Source organism: Pinus tabuliformis, chromosome 8 (genome assembly GCF_031772625.1).
Source record: "Pinus tabuliformis cultivar Carrire ecotype Pingquan chromosome 8, CPIR1, whole genome shotgun sequence".
In the NCBI taxonomy this organism is placed as follows: Eukaryota; Viridiplantae; Streptophyta; class Pinopsida; order Pinales; family Pinaceae; genus Pinus; species Pinus tabuliformis.
In genome coordinates, this window is record NC_142294.1 from 1,192,452,345 (window position 1) to 1,192,463,671 (window position 11,327).

Here is an 11,327-nt window from a genome sequence, read left to right on the forward strand (position 1 = left end):
TAATTTTTTAATTGATTTCAGTAACAAACCCTCAAAACAGAAATTCAACTTCTCATAAATTTTGGGCACAGTTTATCTATATGATGTATTGTAATACATCTCTGATTCTTTTCCCTATGTTGTACCAAAATCTACCAAGCCTGTAGCTCAGCTCCATCATAATTACATTTTTAGAAGAATTGATATCATCGGGACTCTGTGCTCAAAATTTTCGTCACAGACATCTATACTATGAGACCATGGCCTTCAACGCGAGGAAGCGTTTTCAATTGCGCCCAAAAAATTATTGTTGCTGATATTTTAATACTTTTAGGGTTTTTATAAAAGTTTACACCCAAAAACATTTTGTTTTATGTAACGACCTTTTATTAATACAAAGATTGCTTATTTTTTCTGTCTGAAAACAAAATGTAAAGATAATATAGAGTTGTCAATTAAACTGTATTTTTTAAAGATCACATGAATATATGTCCTTTAATTGAAATTAAATTAATTCTTCAAATTTGAATATTGGCTACTTCAACATTAATAACTCTGGTTAAACATCAATGACTATGATTAAACGATTTTATTTTAAAATAAATAAATAATTTAATAAAATATTAAACAATCTTTAAAAATCTAATGCGATGTATCTAGAAAATAATCTACACAATGCTAGAAAATAATCTACACAATCATAAAGCTCGCAGAAACCTCAAAAATAAAAAATCTTTATATAATTTATACAATAATTACCAATTATTATATTAAACTAATTTTATGTGGGATAAAAGAACTAAACTACAGACTAACTAATTACTCCCCTATTGACCCAGACTTCTATGTAAAACTGGTTGACTAGATAAGATTGGTGCGATGCTGTCATCATTAACGTCATTATAGTCGTGGTTGATTGATAAGGTCGGTGCCGTCCTGCTATTATTAGATAAAATAGTGATAGGGTAGTTCGACCTTCGAAATCAAAGATGGTGTCCCGTTACCTTTTTCCAAGGTCCCTAAGGGTTGTTGAACACGGGTTCCCTGTGTATGGAAGGGCAGTTGAGAAATCGCATAATGTAACATTTACATTTATTTTTCCAATTCCAGGTGATAGATTCATCGCCAGTTTGTTTTCTTAGTGAAATATAAGCGAATTAGGGTTCTCGTTATCTTGCAAACAATATTATGATGTTGGAGGCATTGTCGCTGCCGCTTGGGTTTTTGGGTTTAGTTGATTTGGTTTCAGATCCCCTCTGTTCTCACCATAATTATGGAGTCGTCGTCGTCTTTAAGTTTAGCCATCGTATTCGAGTCTCCGGGTTCTCTCAGAATATACGAAGACGGGACAGTTGAACGCTTGCTTGACAGGGGAACAGTTCGCCCTTCTTCACAGGACCATAATTTCGACGAGGAGAAGGAAGGAGTGGCATCCAAGGACGTGGTGTTAGATCCTCAAACAGGTGTCTTCGTTCGTCTCTATCTCCCTCGTCTGGATGTCACGGATGCAAAACAAAAGGTCCCGCTACTTGTGTACGCTCACGGAGGGGGTTTCTGCGTTGAATCGGCTGCATCGCCACTTTATCACAGCTATCTTAATAAAGTGGCTACCGAGGCCAGGCTGATTTGTGTGTCGGTGGAGTATCGGAGAGCCCCTGAACATCGCCTCCCTGTTGCTTATGATGATTGTTTTGGCGTTCTCGAATGGCTTGACCGCCAAGCAACGGCACTGGAAGGGGTGTCTGTGGATCCGTGGCTCGCTTCCCATGCAGATTTCAGGAAGGTTTTCTTGGCTGGAGACAGTGCCGGGGCCAACATCGTGCACCAGATAGGCATCCGTGCAAGTCAAAGGAATTGGGACGGCCTGTGTTTACAAGGGGCCATTCTGGTCCACCCCTTCTTTGGCGGACAAGAACGAATCGCCTCCGAAGTGGGGAGGAATGTGCAGGTGGAGCATTTATTTAAGGTAGTGGATGAAGACTGGAGCATCTCTCTTCCCGTGGGGGCCGACAGAGACCACCCGTTTCGCAACCCAATTGGACCCCGTTCTCCGGCTCCGTCCACTCTGGTGTATCCTCGAACACTGATATTTGTGGCTGGGAAGGATCCGTTGAGACATCGGGGTATTTTGTATTACCAAGCGTTAAGGAAGGCGGGCAAAGATGTGGACCTGGTTATGACGGAAGGCGAAAACCACGTCTTTCATCTCCTGAATCCGAAATCTGAGAATGCGGCCTTCGTCATGAAACGGATTTCGAATTTCATGCGATCCTCCTCCGATCACAGAAACCACTGAGACAGCCGTGCGCTGCGTCACCGCATGTGTCCACAGTGGATATGAAATCAAATTTGTTTAAATTGAAACTTCTCAACGCTGCGCTATGGGCTGATGCTTGGCATCCCTTCTCTCTTTTCGAGAGTGTCGTGTGAATCATGGTTACCCATTTATGCTGAATCAGTCAAATAAATCCGAAACCGTTGGTCGAATTACCTGTTCAATTTCGATTCTTTTAGGGTTTATGATTCTATCAACAGCGTTTGGGATTTGCAAAGGGAGTAGGCTATTCAAAGGATACCCCTTATTCCAGAATCCCTGGGAGTGATTAAAAAAAATTGGATTCACCGTTTACTAAGCGTAAGTTCTGCTGTTTATACAGGTTTATGGTTCTTTATTGTCCTGCTTCCAATTATGAAAACTGATCAGAATACTATTAACTTTTTTATATACTGCAAAAGTTTACTTTCCAGATTTTAATTACAATCTTTCCTTGTATTTTATGGAATTCAAAGTTAATAGTGAAAGTAACTTATGTATGAAGCTGGGTGTGGATATGGATATGGAAGGAATCCAAAAGTTCTCTCTTTTTTATTATTTTATATAATTAAATTGAAATTGCATGATGTAATCGTAGATAAAATTGTTATTTTAAATTATTCAAATTACATGTAAATAATAATATTTAAATATATATGTAAATGAGAAATAAATAAGTATATTTTATTATGAGTTATTTTTCAACATTTTGTATGTTTTCTTTGTAAGAAGAAAAATGTAAATGTGTAAATTTACTGATGTTTATTATTCACACAAATTTATATAATTCATATTCTTCCATATATAATTAATTTATCCATCTCACTTTATTAATTCTCAAAAATAACAAAATTATAAAATTCCATTTACCTATTAATCATGATTAATTTAACTAACATTAATCATTATAATTATAAAGTTTAAATAGAATTTGTAACATGACTGGCGGAAACTAAATTGCCTTACAACCCTCGTTATATATTGATTTTAACCGTTAATCCACACACCAATAAGATAATCACTCTGGATACTTAATGCAATGTTAAGTCTTCATACCTTCATTTTAATGGTGACTCAACCACGCCATATTCAATAAAGATGGTCCTCAACGAGTTATGAGGTTCGTTGAGGTTGGTTGGCTATTGGAATGTTTCCTTGTCATTAGAAATTCAATTTCTGTGAATTCTATTATTACCCAGTCAACCATGGTTTAATATGATGTCAACCATGGTCAACCATGGTCCAATATGGAATTGTGATAAGGATTGTCTCATTTGACAAAAAATGATGGTCAATCATGTTTATTTTAGTGTTTATAATATTTATCTTAGGGTTTATATACGTTGGGTTTATAATATTAGTCCCTTGGGTTGAATATTATTCCTTTGGGCTCATAATCCCTTGGGGTTTTAGTATTAATCCATTGGATTTATTATTCCTTTGGGTTTATAATGTCACCCCTTGGGTTTATTATTCGCTTGGTTTATAATAGCAATCATAGTCAACCATTGTCAATCATAGCCAACCATGGTTGAATATCACATTGTGACAAGGATTGTCTCACCATGAAAATAAACCATGTTTATTTTAGTGTTTATAATATTTATATTAGGGTTTACCAATGTTGGGTTTATAATATTAGTCCCTTGGGTTTAATATTATTCCCTTGGGTTCATAATCCCTTGGGATTTTAGTATTAATCCCTCTGGTTTATGTTTCCCTTGGGTTCATAATATCAATCCCTTTGGTTTATTATTAACTTGGGTTTATAATATCAATCATGGTCAACCATAATAAACCATGGTCAATTATAGTCAATCATGGTCTGATCTCGCATTATGACAAAATTTATCTTCATATAAAAATCATTGACAATCATGGACAATCATGGTCAACCATGGTCAGCCATGGTTGATGATGGTCAACCATGTTTTATAGAAACAAACATGGTCAACCATTTTCAATCGTGGACAAACATGCTTGAACAACATGTTGTGACAAAAATTGTTTCAATATGAAAATCAACCATGATCACCCATGGTTCAACATCGTATTGTGACAAAAAATGTCTCGATATGAAAATTAACCATGTTCAACCATGGTCTAACATGGTCAATAATTATTTAATTAAAATCAAACATGGTCAACCATAAGAAACCATGGTCAATTGTGGTCAATAATGGTCTGATCTCACATTATGACAAAAATTGTCTCCACTTAGGGTTTATATACCTTAGGTTTATAATATTAGTCCCTTGGGTTTAATATTATTCCCTTAGGTTCATAATCCCTTGGGTTTTTAGTATTAATCCCTTTGGTTTATTGTTCCTTTGGGTTTATAATATCAATTGCTTGGGTTTATTATTCCCTAGTCAACCATGGTTTATTATGATGTCAACCATGGTCAACCATGGTCCAACATGGAATTGTGACAAGGATTGTCTCAATATGACAATCAATGATGGTCAATCATGTTTATTTTAGTGTTTATAATATTTATCTTAGGGTTTATATATGTTGGGTTTATAATATTAGTCCCTTGGGATGAATGTTATTCCATTGGGTTTATAATATCAATCCCTTGGGTTTATTCTTCCCTTAGGATTATAATATCAATCATGGTCAACAATTGTCAATCATATCCAACCACGATCAACCATGGTTGAATGCCGCATTATGACAAGGATTGTCTCACCATGAAAATAAACCATGTTTATTTTAGTGTTTATAATATTTATATTATGGTTTATCAATGTTGCATTTATAATATTAGTCCCTTGGGTTTAATATTATTCCCTTCGGTTCATAATCCCTTGGGGTTTTAGTATTAATCCCTTGGGTTCATAATATCAATCCCTTGGGTTTATTATTAACTTGGGTTTATAATATCAATCATGGTCAACCATAACCAACCATGGTCAACTGTAGTCAATCATGGTCTGATCTCGCATTATGACAAAATTTGTCTCCATATAAAAATCATTGACAATCATGGACAATCATGGTCAACCATGGCCAACCATGGTTGATGATGGTCAACCATGTTTTATAGAAACAAACATGGTCAACCATTGTTAATCATGGTCAAACATGCTTGAATGTCACGTTGTGACAAAAATTGTCTCGATATGAAAATCAACCATGATTAACCATGGTCCAACGTCGCATTGTGACAAAAATTGTCTCGATATGAAAATTAACCATGGTCAACCATGGTCCAACATGGCATTGTGATAAGGATTGTCTCAATATGAAAATCAACCATGGTCAATCATGTTTACTTTAGTGTTTATAAAATTTATCTTAGGGTTTATATACATTGGGTTTATAATATTAGTCCCTTGGCTTTAATCTTATTTCCTTGGGTTCATAATCTCTTGCGGTTTTAGTATTAATCCCTTGTGTTTTTTATTCCCTTGGGTTTATAATATCAATCCATTAGGTTTATAATATTAATCATGGTAAATCATGGTAAACCATGGTCAATCATAGCCAACCATGTTCAACAATGGTCAAACCATATGGATATAGAAATTGACCTCGTCAACAATGGTCCAATGTTGTGTTCTGACAAAGATTGTCTCGATATGAAAATAAATCATGGTCAACCCTGGTTAACCATGGTCACACATTGCATTGTGACAATGATTATCTCTTTATGGAAATCAACAATGGTCAACCATGGTCAAATATGTTTATTTTAGTGTTTATAATATTCATGATAGGGTTTATATACCTTGGATTTATAATTTTTATACATTCGGTTTATTATTCCCTTGGGTTTATAATATCAATCCATTGGGTTTATTGATGCAAATGTTTATATTCCTAGGGTTTAATATTATTCAACAATGGTCAACCATGTTCAACAATGGTCAACCATGTTCAACCATGGTCCAGTGCCTCATTGTGACAAGTATTATCTCAATATGAAAATAAATCATGCTCAACCATGTTTATTTTAGTATTTTTAATATTTATCTTAGGGTTTTTATACCTTGGGTTTATAATATTAGTCCCTTGGTTTAATATTATGTCATTAGGTTCATAATCCCATGGGGTTTTAGTATTAATCCCTTCGGTTTATTGTTCCTTTGGGTTTATAATATCAATCGCTTAGGTTTATTATCGCTCGGTCAACCATTATTTATTATGATGTCAACCATGGTCCAACATGGAATTGCAATAAGGATTGTCTCAATATGAAAATCAACGATGCTCAATCATGTTTATTTGTGTTTATAATATTTATCTTAGGGCTTATATATGTTAGGTTTATAATATTAGTCTCTTGGGTTTAGTATTATTCCCTTTGGTTCATAATCCCTTGGGGTTTTAGTATTAATCCCTTGAGTTTATAATATCAATCCATTGGGTTTATAACATTAATCATTGTCAACCATGGTCAATCCTAACCAACCATGTTTAACCATGGTCAAAGAAGGTTGGATATGGAAATCAAGCATGTTCAACCATTGTCTAACGTTGCATCCCACAAAGATTGTCTCGATATGAAAATCAATCATGGTCAACCATTGCATTGTGACAAGGATTGTATTTATATGGAAATCAACCATAGTCAACCATGTTTATTTTAGGGTTTATAATATTGATGTTAGTGTTTATATACCTTGGGTTTATAATTGTTATCCCTTAGGTTTGTTATACCCTTGGGTTTATAATATAAATCCCTTGGGTTTATTGATCTAATGGTTCATATTCCTAGGGCCTACTGTTATTCAACAATGGTTAATCATAATCAACCATGGTCAACCATGGTCCAATGTCGCATTGTGACAAGGATTGTCTCAATATGAAAATCAACCATGCTCAACCATGTTTATTTTAGTATTTTTAATATATATCTTAGGGTTTTTATACATTGGGTTTATAATATTAGTCCCTTGGATTTAATATTATTCCCTTGGAGTTTATTATTCCTTTGGGTTTATATTATCAATCCCCTTGGTTTTATTATTCCCTCAGGTTTATAATATCAATCATGGTCAACCCTTCTCAACCATGGTCAATCATGGGGTTTTACTAGAATCCTTTGGGTTTATTTTTCCATTGGGTTCATAATATCAATCCCTTGGGATTATTGTTATCTTGGGTTTATAATATCAATCATGGTTAACCATAACCAACCATGGTAGGATGTCGAATTGTGAAAAAAATTGTCTCCATATAAAAATCGTGGACAATCATTATCAACCCTCGTCACCCAGGGTTGATCATGGTCAAACATCTTTTATAAAATCAAACATGGTCAACAATGGTCAATATTGGGTTTTTATTATTAATCCCAATGGTTTGTTATTCCTTTGAGTCAACCACAGTCAATCATAGTCAACCATGGTAAACCATGCTCAAATGTCACTTTGTGACAAAGATTGTCTCAATATGAAAATCAACCACGATCAACCATGGTCCAACATCACATTGTGACAAAGAATTAATTATTGTTATTAATTATTATTATTTAAAGTTGAATTAATTATTATTATTTTTATTTATTTAATTATTATTATTATTATTATTTAATAATATTTAATTAAAAAATATATTATTATTGTTTAAGAATAATTAACTATTTACCCATTATTTATTAATTTTTATTAGTAAATATTTATTATTAATATTATTTTTATTATTTTTACTATAACTTATAAAATAAAATAAAATAAATTACATTTTTTTCTAAAAACAATATTAATTTTTTTAATAAAATAAGTCATTATTGTTATAGAGAAGATTTTTTGGTGAAAATCACATCGTAATTCATTTGTTGACGCGTTTCGAACCAACAAGTGTGGTTCATCGTCAGGACCACACCTGTTGGTTCGAAACGCGTCGACAAATGAATTACGATGTGATTTTCACGCAATAATCTTCTCTATAAACTTGATATGGATCACATAAGCAAATTCAACAAGTAATTATTTATTTACCTTTTACAAAAAAATGAATAATAAATTATTATTATTATTATTGATGATTTGTGTCATAGATAGAAATGAAGCCTTATGGGTATATCAACCACATTTACTAAAATAATTATTGTTATGAAAATTATTATTGTTAATTAATATTACTATATTATTATTATTATTATTAAGTTATTATTATAATATTATTGTGATATATTATTATTATTAATATTATTATAAGTTAATATTATTATTATAATATTTTTTTATTTTTTTTCTAACTTAGGCTAATTCTATTACTGAAAAAATATTGTACACTGAGGCCTTAGCCTGTACTTATCCATGCCTAAGTGTTGGCAAAAAAATAGCAGAAACAGTGTCTGGACTGCCCATAATGGGAAACCACTCCGAATCAAAAAACGATTGCAAAAATTAACTTGCTTCCCACGCAGGGGAAACCAGCAATTGCGCACAACTTTTTATCATTTTTTCAAGGTGAAACAAAAACCAACCAAGTAACCAAATACCATCAGTTTTTGCAGAACCCCCATTAAAGAAACTAGAAAGCCAAATTCCCAAAAACTAAAGAATAACAGACACGTGGCAGGCTGTGTGGTGGGCTATGTGGAAAACACGTGGCAAGTAGTGTGGATGGCTAGGAGCGAGGCAGAGATGACGAGTGTTCCTCCACGATGAAGCACCTGTAATCCTACATGTCAACACCTACCTGTTGTGAAGCCTACGTGTTGTCTGCCTGTTGCGCCGGTTGTTCCTCCTCAATGAAACAGTAGTAAGGATCCACATCTTCTTCTTCATGCTGGTCGTGGTCCGTCTCCTTCCCCGTTTGTCCCGTCTCCTCCCCAGTTTGTCGCGTCCCTGCTCCGTGGGTGCTCGTCTGAGCCATGGCTAGTTCTGCTCTGGTGTGGCCACCACCTTCAGTGGCCTGTCCCTCAATTTCTTGCTCCATCTCGTGAGAGGTTATGGAGATGGTGGCAGTGATGATGGGCCTGTACATGGATGAACGAAAGGTGAATTGGGCGGAATGGAGATGCGGCTTTAGAGTGGAAGGAGTGCCCCTGAGAGGCGAAGTAAGATTGGAAGGAATGCCACTGGGAGGTGAAGTAGGGGGCGTTGAATGGAGGCGGTGAGGTTGAGAGCGACCTCTTCCACTACGGGTGTTTTGGTAGCACCCTGTACTTCGCTGGGCCAGAGAGGAAGTGGAATCAGAAACTGGAGAATGAGGGGGACGAGTCAAGCTTCCTCTGCTTCTGCCCCTGTGACTGCACCTACGATGATGCGTTCTTGGCATGTTGGCACCAAATGTTTGATAATTTCTTCTGGGATTAGGCTTAGAGTGATGCAAAGGCTCAGTGGAGTTTACGGGCGGCTCAGAGGAGGGGCTAGCTACAGAGGTCGAGTGGAAGACGAAATGGCGAGCGAGGCTATGAGTGAAGTGAATTCCCGGGCCTAAATCAATCCAACAGAGGAGGTTGCAGCGCCTCCCTGTGGTAGTGCGAGAGCTGGGTGCTGCAACAGCTTGAGGGAAAAGGCATTACAGAGTGATAATGGACAGGTGCAATGGTAAGATTATCACCGGAGTTCATTTTTGCGTGGAGCCGAGGTGGGTGGTTGCAGACAGGTTGGAGACGGCGCCCCTTTAAATGCCATTTATGGCTAATGTTAATCCCATTTTTAGACCGACGTGCCAGATTACGGAGGGCCATGTGATCTGGCCACATGCCATTCCGTTCTGCTGCCACCTTATTATCCTTGCTGAGCACTTGCATTCAGGAATTATTATTATAGTATTAATATAATAATTATAAATATATAAATATATAAGAATATTGTTATTATTATTTATGTAGTTAGTTTTAAATAAAAACATATAATAATTATTTATGTGGTTGATATAGCCTATAAACGTATATCAACCACATTAATAAATGTAGTTGTATTAATTCTCCTTTCTTCTTCTAATAAATTACTTCTTCAACATTTTAAGTGTTTAATTTTTTAATTGATTTCAGTAACAAACCCTCAAAACAGAAATTCAACTTCTCATAAATTTTGGGCACAGTTTATCTATATGATGTATTGTAATACATCTCTGATTCTTTTCCCTATGTTGTACCAAAATCTACCAAGCCTGTAGCTCAGCTCCATCATAATTACATTTTTAGAAGAATTGATATCATCGGGACTCTGTGCTCAAAATTTTCGTCACAGACATCTATACTATGAGACCATGGCCTTCAACGCGAGGAAGCGTTTTCAATTGCGCCCAAAAAATTATTGTTGCTGATATTTTAATACTTTTAGGGTTTTTATAAAAGTTTACACCCAAAAACATTTTGTTTTATGTAACGACCTTTTATTAATACAAAGATTGCTTATTTTTTCTGTCTGAAAACAAAATGTAAAGATAATATAGAGTTGTCAATTAAACTGTATTTTTTAAAGATCACATGAATATATGTCCTTTAATTGAAATTAAATTAATTCTTCAAATTTGAATATTGGCTACTTCAACATTAATAACTCTGGTTAAACATCAATGACTATGATTAAACGATTTTATTTTAAAATAAATAAATAATTTAATAAAATATTAAACAATCTTTAAAAATCTAATGCGATGTATCTAGAAAATAATCTACACAATGCTAGAAAATAATCTACACAATCATAAAGCTCGCAGAAACCTCAAAAATAAAAAATCTTTATATAATTTATACAATAATTACCAATTATTATATTAAACTAATTTTATGTGGGATAAAAGAACTAAACTACACACTAACTAATTACTCCCCTATTGACCCAGACTTCTATGTAAAACTGGTTGACTAGATAAGATTGGTGCGATGCTGTCATCATTAACGTCATTATAGTCGTGGTTGATTGATAAGGTCGGTGCCGTCCTGCTATTATTAGATGAAATAGTGATAGGGTAGTTCGACCTTCGAAATCAAAGATGGTGTCCCGTTACCTTTTTCCAAGGTCCCTAAGGGTTGTTGAACACGGGTTCCCTGTGTATGGAAGGGCAGTTGAGAAATCGCATAATGTAACATTTACATTTATTTTTCCAATTCCAGGTGATA

The 11,327-nt window shown here is 34.7% G+C and overlaps 1 pseudogene; it reads left to right on the forward strand.

Moving 5' to 3' along the window:
- The first annotated feature begins 1,016 nt into the window (after positions 1-1,016).
- LOC149239647 (2-hydroxyisoflavanone dehydratase pseudogene) lies at positions 1,017-2,611 on the forward strand (annotated as a pseudogene).
- Positions 2,612-11,327: the final 8,716 nt, after the last annotated feature.